Source organism: Triturus cristatus, chromosome 11 (genome assembly GCF_964204655.1).
Source record: "Triturus cristatus chromosome 11, aTriCri1.1, whole genome shotgun sequence".
In the NCBI taxonomy this organism is placed as follows: domain Eukaryota; kingdom Metazoa; phylum Chordata; class Amphibia; order Caudata; family Salamandridae; genus Triturus; species Triturus cristatus.
In genome coordinates, this window is record NC_140594.1 from 629,367,144 (window position 1) to 629,383,298 (window position 16,155).

A 16,155-nucleotide genomic window follows, 5' to 3' on the forward strand; every position below is an offset into this window, starting at 1 on the left:
TCAAAACTTCCACTAGACAAAACACCATCTCTCTCTACTATGAACATTAATCACCGGAGTTATCATGACATTTTTATTGTTACCAAAAATTGCTGGAGGCCAGGAAGGAGGCAGCAAGTGCTTTTAACACCATATTATATTTGCAAACACGACACCCCCCACCCGAAGTCAGCACCCACTGCGATCGCACTGCCCTAGAGCCACCCTGCTCAAGGGTCCTGTGACCTCAGTGACAGAGTCGCTGTTGCTCTAGGGGGTGCTGTTTCATAGACCTGCTTGCAAGACTGGAGGTGAACTTCAAAATGAATTGTGGTGGACAGGCCTTCAACGTTAACCCACACTTGCCACTGCTAGGGTCCACCTGCTGGTGCTAAGACACCAGGGCTTTTAAAATCTTGCGGGCCTTCTTAGGTGTAGCATGGGAATGTGCACCCTCAGGGGGAGTGGTCTGGTGGACTGGCCATGAAGGCTGAACCTGGTTCCCCAGTTCCAAATTCAGCAACTCTGACCATGGTGCCACATCCTCTCCCCCACTGAACACCATACTACCCCGCTGAGAGAAACTTGCACTGCCTTCAAGTACAACCCAATTGTGCCCGCTATAAACACCTGGATGGGACTCAATTCAAATTACGCACGAGATAAGAGCATTGCTGTCTACAAAAAAAAATAACAACATCCTCGAAAAAGCAAACACTCACAGGAAATGCAAGATTAAGTAAAGCATGTGAAATGTAAGCAGGAACAACATGATTACCTTAACCTTTTAGACTAATTATTCAGAAATCAGTGAGTGCTTTTGCCTGAAACGTTAAGGACATGACTTCAGGGCCCGGAAGGGACCCGTTTCAATGCCCATTACCTATATCCTTACAATACCTAAGCAATATGGTTTAAAAAGTCCACATCTATAAACACAGAGCCGCGGTACACATTTTGTTTCGAATTCAACCATCAAGCAGGTATTTCAGTACCTCCAGGAATGGTGCACTTTCCCACCTAGGGAAAACAATGTTGTTCAAAGAGAGACAAGAACACAAAAGTAGCGCTTCACTGGCAAACACTGTAAAGCGGGGCTAATGTGTTTGGGTGTGAATAAAATCATTCTGGCCACTTGGCGACCGCTCTATCTTGCTTTAGTTGTTTATTTTTTTTTCTTCATATGTTGAATGTTTTATTTCTCCCCATCCAGAGACTGCACTTTGAAAATGAAAAATGTCAGAAAAAGACAACGTTTCCAGCAAAAGTGTTTTTCTTTTTTGGATCCATTTCACACGAGAACAAATAAACGAAAGGAGGAAAGAGAGGATGAGAACCGTTTCTTGAAGTCAAGGTTTTCAGTGAGTGAGGAGCAGCGAGACAGGGAATAAGAGGAAGAGAGAGGGGGCCGCTGACAGCGGCAGGGCAGGAGAAGTGGACACTGTCCTTGTCTTCTCTGGGCAAGAAGGAAAACACAGAGTCATTTTCCTTCTCTGCCCGCCCGTCCCGTCCCCGAATGCCGAGCCTTATCTATAGGACTTGATGATTTCGGGTATCCTGGGACGCATGTTTAAAATAAAAAAGTAGGGGAACGGAACCTAATAAATTAGGGGCATGCCGTGCCGTGCCGATCAAGTCCACTTCGACCACTGATCTTGTGAGAGAAAACAGATCTCACACATAGCTCACTGAACAGTATCTTGGCGCTAGGTATCATGCGTCTTCAGAGCAAGAGGGGAGAGGCCAGGGCTTTAAGTGGGATGAAAAAACTCTGGGTCTCTCAATGGGGCGTGAACGATGTAATTAAGGGCGTGGCTTAAAACACCTAAGCTAAAACCCTGTGTTTAGCATAGAATGCTGCCCAACTGGTATTTTGCTACTTCTGTAATTACATCCAGATCTATAATACAACTCGTAACATTACACTTACAAAAAATCCAGGACTATTGACTTTGTCAATGGTTGTTAATTGCATACGATAAATAACCAACAACCATGGCTTCGTAGTATAGCATATTGAAAATGATTCAGTTCTGATATGCTGAGACTATGAAATAGCTATAATGAGTCTCATTAAAGGCAGTGAAGGGTGGCACTGCTGTAGAGTTAAGATTTATTTTTTATTTAGGTCGAGCCTACAGCGCTTGCGCTGCCAGGAGATCTGTTATCTTTACTTTGTGGGGTCTGACTCCTCCCAAGTTTTGGATTGGCTTTTGTGTGTGCTATTTAAAATCCTTAACCTGCCAATGGCTAATGGTCGGAGCATGTCCCACCTTTTCTCTCAGGTTAACTCCCATGGAGCATTGCTGCGGGAATGAGCAGCGGCGCGCACGATGGCTGCCAGGGTGCCACCTCCTCCCTAGCTGTCGGGCTCCGATCGGGGCTGCTCTGCAGTGAGTGCAGGCGCTCTGTCAATGTGGTTCACTGTGCAGTGTCTTCTATCGCTTTCTTTCTTTGCTATATTATTTTGGGAAGGGTTTTATGTGTACGGCGTAAATTACTTAATTTATGTTCATCTTCTAAAGGTTATTTTTGTTCTTTTGTGCGGCCATGCGCCTTTTATCAGCACTACGGCCACATCGCATAATGTTTCAAAAGAATAATAAGTTAATCACGCCTCACGTTACTGAACCCCCAGTCCGGTTAAAACCATGGCTTTCCTCTGTAAGCAGCAGGGCTATTCCTTCTCAGCAATTAAATGAAACCGGGAACAAAGTCTTGGAGGCTGTCAGCGGCACATCCCCCCACTTTATGCACTCTTTACTTTTGTCTCCCCTCTCGTTGCAGTGTTGCCCATAACATCAGCTTAAAGGTTCGATACTAATTCCAGAAGGGGTTTAATGAATCTCTCATCCCATTGCCTCACTTTGAACAGACTGCTGGTCTGATCAGAGCCTCTGGTCTTGCAATCAGGTGAAAGCTCATTTACAGAATAATTTTATGGTCCTTGTATGTAGGCCTCACTGTTTGCTTGATATTGTTAAAATGGGAATAAAGAATTGAAATACAAAAAGGAACTCTAAGCATTGCTGCTCTTCTCAGCAGGTTGGTCCAATGCTTTCTGTGCTTTTTTTTTAGGTCGAGCCTGAGCCAGCTCGCATGTGCTGCTCTGGCCATCTGCTGTAGTGAAGTAGGGAATAGAAGCCCCGCCCACTCTCCGCCTATATTTGCCATTGGCTTGTGTCATTGTTCGTCCTAAATGCTGGCTTCTGATCCGTAAATTGGCTCGATAGTCCCTCCTTAGTACCGCCTCCTCTTCATTTGTCACCTCCCATGGTGACTGGCCCCTTTACTTCGGTTGTTACACGGCACATGTTTTTTAGACTGTGAGCACTATTTTTTTTTATCCAGTTTTTCTTACTGCAGGCACAACGTACTTTGGTGCTTTCTTTACAACACCACCCTCCCTCCCGTTGTCCGTGCCTTCTTTACCCCCCTCCCTCCCATTGTCATACCTTCTTTACTCCTCCCCTCCCTCCCGTTGTCCATGTCTCCCCCTCCACGCCCCACCCCCGGCCCTCCCTCCCTCCCGTTGTCCGTGATGCCTACCATTTTCAATAGGGCTCACATTTACGGGAGTTTGAGCTATTGGCATTGTAAATGACAGTGCCTTTTATTTATGTTTTGGTTTTTAAAACATAAATAAACCGCTTTGTCATTTACAATGCCAATAGCTTAAACTCGCGTAAATGTGAGACCTATTGCAATACAAATGCTTGTTGCTTGGATGCTGCACATTGGGAATAAGTTCAATACCAGCTGGGGTTAATTATACACAAGATATACCTCAAAGCTGCTAAAGTTCATAAATTAAAAGTCCTCAATGGAAAATTAATGCCGACACGTTTCGAATCCCAGTAGTAGTCATGGGACTCTCTTCACGGCTGTGGCTAGGTGCGACCTAAAAAATAATAAACAATGTTGCCGTTTTTCAGCTATTCACCCTTTCTCATTGTGAATTGTAACGCTTTTATAAAATGCTTGGTGGGGGCGTGTTCTATTATGGTTTAATGACGAAATCTTCTTCACAGACGGAATTTAAGCCACATATTTATGGACCGTTCTGGTGGGTAATGTGACAATGAAAGGAAATATTAAGTGGCTGGTAACCAGATGAACTTAGATAAAGCTAATCTTTTACAAGAATGTCTTACATCAATGCGGAACGACATCCCCACAGATGTATCTTTCTTATTCTGGATGTGAAGGGCAGTTCTTCTTTTTTTTATATGAATATTTTATTTGTTGTTTTATCTCTAAACTGAATTTCTACAGCAAGAGGCCAGAGGAAGCAGCATGAAGAGGAGAGGAAAAACATTTTAGAATATACAGCATTTCCGTTTTGGCTGAGTTTCCGGAGGCTCGAGGGCAGCTAGGATAGCCTCATCAAACACATTCTTCAGACCTCTCTGCGTTAGTGCAGAGCACTCAACAAACTTCACTGCCTTCAAGTCCCGAGCAAGCTTCTCAGCAGTCTCCGGAGTGATAGGTTTCTGTTTATTATTGGCAAGTTTCTCACATGTTGAAGGGGCATCTCGTAGATCAATCTGGGTTCCAACAAGCAGGAATGGAGTCTTTGGACAATGATGGGTAATTTCTGGCACCCATTACTCTTTGACATTTTCGAAAGAAGATGGCGAGACCACAGAGAAACAGACTAAAAACACATCAGTCTGTGGGTAGTTTAAAGGTCTTAATCTGTCATAATCTTCTTGCCCTGCAGTATCAAACAAGCCTAAAGTGTATGGCTCACCACCAATCATAACTGTTACAGCATAGTTGTCAAATACCGTAGGCACATACTCTGATGGAAATTTATTTGTTGTATAAGAAATTAACAAGCATGTTTTACTGACAGCTCCATCCCCGACGACTACACATTTAATAGTCTGCATGGCTTTAAGCTGCTAGTATCCACTTTCAGCAATATTTATCAGATGGTAACCTCTCACTTGCACAGCTCGCTTCTTCGCCGGTGTGCACAACTAACTAACTAACTAGTGCACAACATGTAACGCTGCTTGTAAATTTATATAGCGGGCCACACTATCCCTGCACACGCATACAATTGCAAAAGCATGCTCCTTTGTTACTTTACTTCTAACATTGTAAATGTAAATTTGATACTTGTATAGCGCATTACTCACCCGCAAGGGTCTCAAGGCGCTTGTACGAATACCGCTGTGGAACCCATCCTGGCTTTCCCTGTGAGGTGTCCACTCCTGGGCACCCCCAAGGTGGAAGCCAGGCATCCTTAGGGCTGTGGGGGCCGTTGTAGAGATTAAGCAAGCTATTGCCCAGAGTTGCAGAGTGGGACTCCATGATTAGAATAGGCACCGAGGCAAGAATTATCAGGTCCGTGGAATTTTTGAGCCCAAGACCTGCCGAGGCGGGGAATTGAACCCTGGTCCCAGGCTAGATCTCTGCATCAGGGTCTGCAGCTCTAATCATTGAGCCACACTTATCCACGTGTTGCTAATGTTTCCCCAACACAACAACCGTGGACCGAACTGTTGGTTGTATTTATTTAAACTTCAAAACAACATTGCAGTCTCAGTTGAAAAGTTCCCATCCTGTTGTTTATAGAGCATCGATCAGTGTGTACATGGCGTTAAAAGAGACTTCTACAGCTCGCAACAATGATAACGATCTTAAGCACTAGGCTACATTTCTCCTTACTATACATCTGCAGTTTCCAATTTAAACACATCTAGATACTATTCAAAGAATTCTCACCACTCCAGACTTCTTAGGACACCATTCTTTCTTCCTCCCAAGGTGTGAACGCTTTTCAAACACATTGAAGTGAAAAGCTTCCATATGCCACAGCAACGGTGAGAAGGATCGTAACTACAAAGCTCCGGTTCAGTTTAATATAGGATTGCTGTTTCCTTTCACAGCAGATTGTGAAACATTGAAACCTGTTAGGCCACTCCAGACTTTGTGGCACACCATTTTCTCTTTTTTTATAAATAAAAAAGTGTGCATTTAATTCCATCTGCTTGCTAGCCCTCCTTCTACTATTACACAGTGTTTTACTGCCATATGAAAAAAATATCGTTCCTTTCCTATGTGTGTCTGTAGCAATTAAAACACATTTTAATAACTTCTAATACACAGTGAATTTTCTAATTCAAATACTTAATTTGGTCTCAAAGGATTTATTTTTAATTGCAAAACACCTTCTGTGCAAATCGATCTGCCGTCTTTTCTGATGCACAAAAATATATATGTGCTGTTTTATAAGGTTGCCTCTTGTTAATGTGTTTTGATAACAAAAAGAAAGGCCTTGCTAGCATCATCTATGTATTTCGGTCTAGAAGGATTTATTTCTATCACAAATAACCAGGGAACGACAAAACATATCAATAAAATCAACTACAAGTTACAAAGTAAGTTGTCTGCTGTCACTTGCTGTTTTTAGTTATAATATTAATTTGGTTTTGGAAATCTTTTTAATGGTAAATAAACATACATTTTTCCTTTAATAATTTTATTCCAAATATATTAACATCTACAACGCCAATAGCTCTAACTCAAACAAATGCGAGACCTATTGCATTTCCAATGCTTGTTTATTTCAGCATTTGCCCCTCTAGCCTCTCCTTCTTGAACATGTGTGTGCTTTCGAGGGCTGTGGTGAGGGTGGGGGTCCTGGGACATTGTGACAGGGAGTGAAAATTGGAATCAGTTGGTTGTCTGTAGCATTTGCCCCAGCTTGGCTTCTAGATTTATTTATTTATTTGAGTTTGATATAGCGCTGGCTAGACCTGGAGTTATCAGAGCGCTTTACATAAGGTTCCACAAAATTACATCAATTACAAGTTACATCAGTTACAAGAGAACATTTCAAGTGCTTAGAAGGGTAAGGGGGTGGGGTAAGGTGTAGGAGAGAGAAAGGATGGAGATAGGATGGATGGAGAGACGAAGGAGAGTCTGCCCAAAGTCCGGCTGGGTAGGTGACGGCCAAGGGGAAAGTCCACAGCCCATCTCCTCTATAGCTAACAGGTAGCTCCATCGGGCATCAGTCAAGCGGCTAGGTCTCAAAGAGAAAACAATTAGAAAGCAAAGAGGAGGGATAAATGGAGCATAAAGGAGAAAGTGGGTGGAGTAAAGGGGTATGAGGGAGAGTACGACGGAGAGATGAAGTAAGGTCTTCTCAATGTCCGGCTGGGTAGGTGACGGCCTAAGGGGTAGTCAACAGCCCATCTCCTCTATAGCTATCAAGTAGCTCCACCAGGCATCGGCCAAAAAGCTAGGTCTCCACGGTCAGAGGCAGGTTCACAGATTTGGTATCCTGAAGGGTAGGCCGAATGGGGGATGGGCGAAGTCAGGTTTTTTTCTCAAGGGTCAGCACGACGTGGTAGGGAACACTGTGGCAGTCATCTTGGGGTCAGGCAGTCCCAATGATTTTAAACAAGTGATCCAAGCTCCCACAGGAAGGAGATCAGCTCCGGTACTGCCTGCGAGGATAACACCTCGTTAGATAATCTAACAAATGACACATATAGTTGACTGATTAAGGTTTTGGTCACTTTTCAAGGTGATCACGTGTTCCTACATTGTCACAATGTTTTTCCATCTTATGGATTGCAAGATGAAATTTCAATCACTGTAATTCTTTTTTCACCACTTAATTTCCTTTAAGGGGTTTGTTTTCAAAAGAAAGCTGTTCAACTTAGCGTGTGTAGTTTGGAGGTTGCTGCAGACACAGATAATCTACAATCCTTAAACTCTCTTTATGCTTTTACTAAATTTCAGGATGAACATCTAAATAAGAGACAAAAGCTGGAAAAGGGGGGGTAAAATCAAAATTGACATCTGTTTCACATAGGACGTAAACGATAGCTTGCTTAAGTTTACAAAAGGTGTACAAAGGCAGTGATTTAGATTTTGCGGAAATGTCTTGTTTGCCAGGCCTCTAGTACCCCCACTCTACTTAGAGGAAATGGCTACGTTTCTTGTGGTTTATCCTCAGCTGGCTCTGCCGGTGGAAACCTCTGACTGTCGGCCTGTGCACCATGGATCTGACTTCAATGTATGTTAGTTCTGCCCTATTTCATCCTTCCAACAGGAAACCACAGAAATGCGCTGTACAGACTGGGAATAACACCTCCCAGCACATTAGGGCCATTGTTTTTAGGTCTCGCATGAGCCAGCTCATGCGCTGCCCTGGCGAGACATTTAGGAATGGAGTTTTCAAAGTCCGACCACAGCTTTGTGTGGCATACAGTGTGCGGTTACGCGTATAGGCACGAGCAGAGGCGCCATCTGGCTTTCCTCTCGCTCGGCCAAGCGCACGCGCCTCGCTTCAATGCCCCTCCCCCTCCCCACCACAGAGCGCGTCTCGCAGCTTGTTTATTTCGGTTTAGCACGCGCGCGCGCACACTACTCCCGGGCTTGTTCTTGTAATGTGTCCTGGTGCACTTTAAGTGATGCGTTATAAGTTGTCAAGATGTTGCAGGGATTTTGAAGCCACTGCAGCACAGAGGAGCTGAGCGAGGGTGATTGTCTGTCTTAGTCCCTATTGGAGCAAAACTCCTGCCCAAGTATAGCCCTGTGCCCAAAGTTCGCCATGGGCATCCTCAGTGTCGCCTGTGGTGTTACTTCAGTACCCACGACTGGAGTGGCTTCTGTCTTTACCTCCGTGCACGTTACCTGTATAAATCTGGCTTTTGGGGCCAACCAGGAGGGCTCTTGGCCTACCAGTAACAGAGACCCCGCTCCCAGTGGTGTACCCCTTGATGCACAATCATCCCATTGTTCCCGCTGGATTTCTGAAGCAGCCGCTAGACAACGCCTTCGCGCTAAAAGAGCAACGACGTCGGCAAACACGTATTCTCTGCTGAAACGGGTTGCATCTCAGGCTTGGTTTGTACTTCTGGTTTGCATCTATTGCATCCCAACGGCCCCAAAGGGGAACTTCCGCCCCTCCTATTCCACCCGTGGAATCCTGCGAATTTCTGGAAGGAATGTTTGCAGGACCAAGACGCTCTGTACAATGTTGTCTCCCCAGCAGTCCCAGTCTCCGCTTTTCCTGGTTGCGGACTTCTCTCAGCTTTGTTCCGTCACTGAGGGGCTGCACTTAGCTGACACTGAAGTAATAAAACAAAAGCTGGAGAAAAGCTTTATGTATTTTAATTAAACCTGTTTTGTGTTTACAGTATTGTTTTATAGATTTTTTTGTTTTGTTTTTCGGGTTGTTTGTGGAGTTGAATCTCATTGTTTTTCACTCTTAGGGGTTCCTTGCGGGTTAAACTTCTAGTTAATGCTTCAGAAAGGTAGTCTAGAGGTTTATGGATTTGTATGCCCATTACTACTACTCTGAAAAGGATCGGGGTGGGTCTTGAAAGTGCCCTCAGAGACGTGGGACTAGTTTCTCCTCTGCACTTGGTGCACCGTGTATTAGAACCAGTATTTCTGTTATACCCAGTGGGGTTGCCATCCCCTCATTAGTTCCTTTCTTCCGGGAATGAAAATTGCAAATGGAAGACTATTGGCATAGAGTAGACAAAATGAGATGACTAAATAGGGGCTCTTAGCTTGTTATCAATTGCCATTCCTGAGATAGTGTTTGAGGAATTTCCTTGAGCACTTGCTCTCAAGGGAAGACTACATTTGTAATTCAAGTGAAGTAGAATAGAAGTTTTGAAAATCCAAAGTTTTCAGGATATTCCATTGTGACATACTTCATTACTGGAACAAGCTTTGTGACAACACTGTGGCCTCGTCTCTCTCTGTATGACCATAAAGGCAGCGCTAGTGCTAAGACGCCTTGGCATTCATGCGCTTTACAAAACTTTCATTCATTCATACATGCCGAACCCTAAGGACAGCATATTGACCACTATTTTCTTCAGCACTGTTGCTAACATGGACTTGTCCTTAATCACAGTCCTTGCAAAATGTTGTTGAATCTTTGTCTGAAAGTGGAAACATGCACGTCTGTTTAAAAATGCTTGTAGTCCTCCCCCGCACCGGAGAGAGAGAGAGAGAGAGAGCGAGAGATATATATAGCCAATAGGTCTCGCTTTTGGGACCTTATAAGTATTTAGTTATGCAGCAGAATATCCTTGGTGCAACAACACCAACTGTTGCATGGCTAAACACTTATAAGGTCCCAAATGCGAGATCTATTGGCTATGCTAATGCTTGTTTTGTTTTTTCAAAAAGTAACCCTTGCATTGATGGTTTGGTTTTGCATAACAAAAATATAATCACAGCAATTTGCAATGCAGGCACAAGGCTGGCGTTTCAGTATTACCAAAAGTCCTTCCAGTTCACTGAGTGCATCCATTTTGGCAAATTGATTATTGTGGTGTTAGCAGGAACTTTAAGTATGCAGGCGGTCTGCTGCTGGGTAGATGGAGGCAGCCCCGGACGGTGTCCTGGGAGATCATTCTTCGTACTCTAAATTACCCCATATATCTGGAAAAGATTACATTTCAAGAGGTTCACCAGGCTGTTTATGTGGATGATTGAAAACAACAATGCTGTTGGATGTTAAAGAGGTACAGAAACATGACCGTTGAGGTACTAGCCAAGGTGGGCAAGGAAGCAGACAGGAAAACTTTCTGAGGCTATGGAGTGAAGACAATATCACACCCTACACCCCTCCCTACTTATTACACTTAACATTGTAAGGTCTTTCCATCCGTGGTGATTAGCCAGACCTGGCTGAGATCATACGACACATGGCTGAACTTGTAACACTGGTAGTGCAGCTGGGTCCATTTGGTTCCTACTGGGTTTCTGTCCGTGATCCCATCCCTGGAAAAAAAAATGGTGAAATGTTGGCCTGAGTCATTTTTAAAGTTCAGTCAAGCCAATAATAGTCAAGACACAAGTGGCATTGGAACCGAGACTAAGGTTCCTATTTATGAAGGGGTTTGCGTTGCGTTTGCACCACGCAAAGTTGTACATTTGCGACTTGTGAGAAGCTGGCCTGGTATATGATGGACGCTTATGTTAGTGAACACCTTGCACCAGTCCAGACAACACTTATGGTGGTTTAAGGGGTCTTAGACAACCTTAGAAAGCTCTCTAAGTGGAAGCTGTGGAGAACAACCTTCAGGCTTAGTCCAGAAGGAGTGTAAAGCTGCTTGTTTTACCAGAATGCAATCTTATAGTATAGATTAAGCGAAAAGAACCACAGCAAGTATTTATACAAATATGTATTTATGATTTAATACTCTCAAGAATGTTCAAGTATCTCCAACATGGAGATAAACACAATGCACACAATATTTCAGCAAAGAAACACAGTAAATAGCACGAAATCCACAGTGAATCCAAGGTGGGGACCAAACCATATATTAAGAAAGTGGCATAAGAACCACAACTCGACTCAGGACGATGTCGCGTGGATGCAGAGTTGCTGGGGACCCAATAGAACCACCCAAGGTAAGTAAATAGGGACCCCACGGAGAGCGTGTACAATGTGCAAGTTGCGGTTGGATTTTTAAAGATTAAGGACCCTTCCCAGTGGACCCTGAAGAAACCCCCGTGGAAGACAGAAGATTGGAGAGCCACCCCATCCGTGGATACCCTAGTACCCATGTTACTTACACCAGGAAAGCCGGGTGCAAATGTGTGAAGTGCTGTTGGAAACAGCTGTCAAAACCAATGGAGGACTTCAGGAAAGTGCCGCTGAGGAGGAAGTGTCCGGTGGAATCTGAGCATGGATTCTTAATGTGAGGTACCTGCAAGCAGAGGGGACAGAGTTTGTGTCACTCAGGGGTGACCAGGAGACTTGGAAGACGAATGCTCTCCGGTGTTGCAGAATGGATGACGAGGACCTTGACTCTGCAGCTTTGAGTACCAGGTGATGCTGAGGAGGACCAGGAGCTGTGCACGAGCTGTCACACGAAGAATGTTGACTGCTGAGGGTTCGGTGTCCAGCAGGAGCACCAACAAGCCTTGGCAAAGGCAAACCATGTAGGAATTAAAGGAGCAACATCGGGACCAGCAAGGTCCAGGGGACTCACCAAAGGCATAGGATTCGGGGCAGGCCCGAGCAATCAGGGGAGCCCAAAAGAAACAATTGTGACCTTCAAGTGGACCCACAGGCCGGAGGCACTGGAGTCGCAAGAGGACCCCAAGCAGCTCATCAAATGATGCAGTCCACGGTGCGGTGTGGCTGAAGATTCTGGTCATAGGAGGTGCTCGAGGTTGGGGTTACTTAGAGCCCAAATATCTTCTTGAAAAAAGTCAACAAGCCTTTGCAACTGCAAGTTGGACGTGGTGCACAGGGGTTTGGTTATTGCAACCCCCACGAGGGGTGCTGGCCTCAAACTTGGTGAGAGGGCAGGGCAGGCCGCGGGAGCTGTGGAAAACCACCACCTATGTTACAGAGCCCACGGAGTCTGGAGGAGCTCAGGATCTGCAGACTGGTTGACTTAGTTGCGGTAACTGCGAACGCAGGGGAGTGATTCCTTCACTTCAAGGGAGATTTTCTTCAGTTGTCTTTGATGCTTCACAGGCCTTGAAGGTTCCTGTATGATGCACAGACGATGCAGCACCCCGGAAGGGAGACAAAGTCAGGCCTAAATGAAGTCCAGCGATGTCCAGAGTACCCAGACCGGAGAAGTGCAGTGGTGTCTGATCTGAATTTTATCCCACGACGAATCTAGGGGCCTACACCCAGGTAAGCACTTAAGTACCCTAGGGAAGGAGTTGGGAAGATTCAGGGTACAGGGGGGAGGTTACTCCCATGTCCTTTGTCCAGTTGCGTGCCGGAGCTGGAGCCAATTGCTCCCAGAACTGGTTTGAACTGGACTATGCACAAGGACACCAAATGTGCCCCTAATGCAGACTTTCTGGGGCTGGCAAGCGCACCCACCTGGTCCCAATACACTAAATCCTGTCTGGGAGGTGGTCACACCTCCCTGTGACAGGATGCCTGTTGTTTTGCCTTCCCCTGCTCGAGCTTGGCTCAGCAACAGGGGGGCAAAATGTGTCTCTGGTCGGCAGTAACCATTTTGTGCTCTCCGGGGCTAGAAGGTTGGCACCGGGAACACTGAGAGTCTAACGGAGGGCTCTTCTTGTGCTTGGAATCATACCTCCCACACCGTTTATGGTGTGGGGCTATGATTCCAACATGTTTGATACCAAACATGATAGGATTTGTTGCAGCCGTTTTCGAGATGGTCATTGCGTAATTTCGTGCCCCACTATATAGTATATGGCTGCTTCACTGACAACCAGGGAGAATGGACTCCGTAGGCTGCAGGGGTATCCTGCTCATGCAGGGGCACCCTCTCACTTAGAACCAAGCACCCTGCCTTCAGGTTTGCAAAGGCCTGCTAAAGGGGTGACTTATAGGTTTTAAGTGCAGTGACCCTTTGATATAGTAAACCTATATATCCAGAAAGTGGTGTATGCACCAACTTAAACAGGCTGCAATGGCAGGCCTGTAGTTCCATTTGGCATGGTCTCCCATGGGTGGTATAATGCATGCTTCAGCCCCTGGGAGACCTCTAGGATACCAATGCCTTGGGTACCTTAGTACCGTATACTAGAGACCGATAAGGCTACCCCAGTATCCAATCTGGAGTGTACCTAAGTACTCAACTCAACATTTTAGGGAGAAAGCAGATAGACTGGGGTCATGATTAGCAGGATCCCAGTCATACTAGTCAAATACAGCTTAGCACCAGGCAAAAAGTGGGGGTAACCATAGAATTAGATCCTACTTTCCTACACGGCGCAAACCCATAACATAAAAAGGTGCAGGCCAATTTGACCCTGTGCGCCTGCAATATGTGCTGTTTTCAGGTAATTCCCCCAATGAACCACAATTCTCAGAAGGCCTTGGTAGGAGGGGCCTCTTTGTACTTTAGTCAGCTTCGCATGTCAGGCGGCATGCGTAATTCTGGAATTGGGAGGCGGCGTTCTTCGCTGTTGCCGAGGTGGGAGTTCGTCCATCCTGAAGTTAGGAGCGGATCGTTGGGCACCACGGCTGCCTGCTGGATATTGGAAGAGCTGTTGTTGGATTCGGAGCAGACTCGCGGTTGTAAGCTAAACCGAAGTCTGCAGTTTCAAGGCAGAGGGCGCCAAGGGTGGGGTTCTTGTGGCGAGAGGCATCTCAGCGTACTGGAAGCCGCATCGGGTAAGGATGGGACGAGGCTTCAACGGCTGTTGAGGTCATTATCTGCTCAGGCTCGAGTGGCACTTTGGCTGGGGGACTGCGCTGAACCCCACTGACTTTAAGAAGCAGCCCGGGAAGGTGCTATGTGCGGGCGCTTTTATAATGCCTTTAAACTTTTCGGTTCCGCAAGCTGTGTTGACTTTGAAATCGCAGGTTGTGCTATTTTCGTTGTTTGCAGTCTATGCAAGGAGCATTTGTGCTAGCTTTTCTTCATACAGGATTGATTGTCTGGACTATCTCAGGAACTGGTAAATGCTGTAATTTACTTGGTTCTCCATCCAGAGGATATTTGATTTCTAATTCCGTGGGAACTTCTGGGAGCCGGGATTCTGTACATTGCCTTTCATCCTCCTTGCAACAACCTATACAAGAGTGTGACATTTACGTTATGTTCATATTTTACTTTTAAAGGGAAATTGGACAACAAGGGTATGTATGAGTAGGGGAGATGGTTAATAGGAAATGAAGGAGGATTTAATGCGGAGTAACCTGTGTGCTTTGTATTCTAGGTGTATCCTCCTCCAGTGCGAGAAGTATCGTTCCTGGGTAGAGAGTCGATAGAGAAACACAGTGGCAGGTGGAACTTGTTTTACAGGTACTTTGGACGGAGTACTGCAGGCATTGGTTGCAGTGCAACAGGAGTTAGTAGCTTCCAGAGCTGAAACAGCCGCCCTTAGGGAAAGAGTGGATAGGCAATCTAGGAACCCGTTTGATACTTCCACATCTCAGATCCAAGTACACGTCCCTCCGCCTATACCTTTGGCTAGCCCAGAACGGTATTCTGGGGATCCCTTGAAAATTCAGACCTTTCTGACACATATTACGTTGCACTTTTTGTGCAAACCAGCCTCCTTCCCTACTAATCACTCCAGCGTGGTGTTTGCCATATCATATTTGACGGAGGACTCTGCCAATTGGGCTGTCCAATTGGTAAAGCATGACGATCCAATACTGTCCCATTGGAATGCTTTTCGTAGGGAGTTTGAAAGGGTATTCGATCGACGGGCGATCACGTTTAGTGCTGACAGGGAGCTGTTGGAGCTGAAGCAGGGAAGGCAGGATCTAATAACATACTTGACTTCTTTTAATCGGTTGATAGCTGAAACCACATGGCCTGAAGAAAAGCGTATGTCGCTCTACTATCAGGGACTACGGGACAACATGAAGGATGTGTTGGCCCAGATTGATCCCCAACCCACCACTTGCACAGACTTAATGAATCTGACTCTACGTTTGGATCATCAGCTGGCAGAAAGGGGAGGGGAACGCAGGAGAGGAGACAGGAGTCCTGGTCATGTCGAGAAAGATAACAGACCATTGAACGCTTCTAGTGATACAGGACCAGAACCAATGGATGTAGGAGCTATTAGAGCACCTTTATCCAGAGCAGAGAGAGAGAGTCGCAGAGTGCAGGGCCTATACATGTACTGTGGGAAGAAGAGCGATTGCGTGAGGGAATGCCCTCATAAACCCAAGGGGTCGGGAACATATCGTTCCAACAAAAAGGTGGCAATCACTGCAGTCACCGCTAGTGTTACTGAGGATACAACTACAGTGGGAGCAGAGGTATAAGCATCACAGAGACAGGATTTAAAGCTGCCCTCATTGGCGGTTATAGATGCAAAAGATACTGAATCACACATGGTGCTTTCCATGATTCTTACAGCAGGTCACCAAATGCACCAAGTGTGGGTGATGATTGATTCAGGGGCCACAGGGAACTTTATTGACACTGAGTTAGTAGAATGGTTAGAATTACGATGCATACCTAGAGTGACCCCTGAGAAGGTATTGGCTGTGGACGGAAAACTCATCAAGTCAGGTCCCATCACTGAACAGACGGAGAGAGTAGGGTTGGTTCTGAAGCGGGTACAACAAGACCATGTAGAGGACATTACATTGAACATTATCGAAGCGCCACAGTATGAGGTTATACTGGGAATGCCCTGGTTATGGCAGCACAATCCCCAGGTCGACTGGAAAAAGAAGACAGTAGCCTTTCAGTCAGAGGAGTGTAGGCTGAACTG

General features: G+C 45.6%; 2 pseudogenes; both read right to left on the reverse strand.

Moving 5' to 3' along the window:
* Positions 1-4,263: 4,263 nt before the first annotated feature.
* Positions 4,264-4,949, reverse strand: LOC146785196 (cell division control protein 42 homolog pseudogene; annotated as a pseudogene).
* Positions 4,950-10,610: 5,661 nt separating this feature from the next.
* Positions 10,611-16,155, reverse strand: part of LOC146785197 (fish-egg lectin-like) — a 55,505-nt pseudogene continuing 49,960 nt past the window's right edge.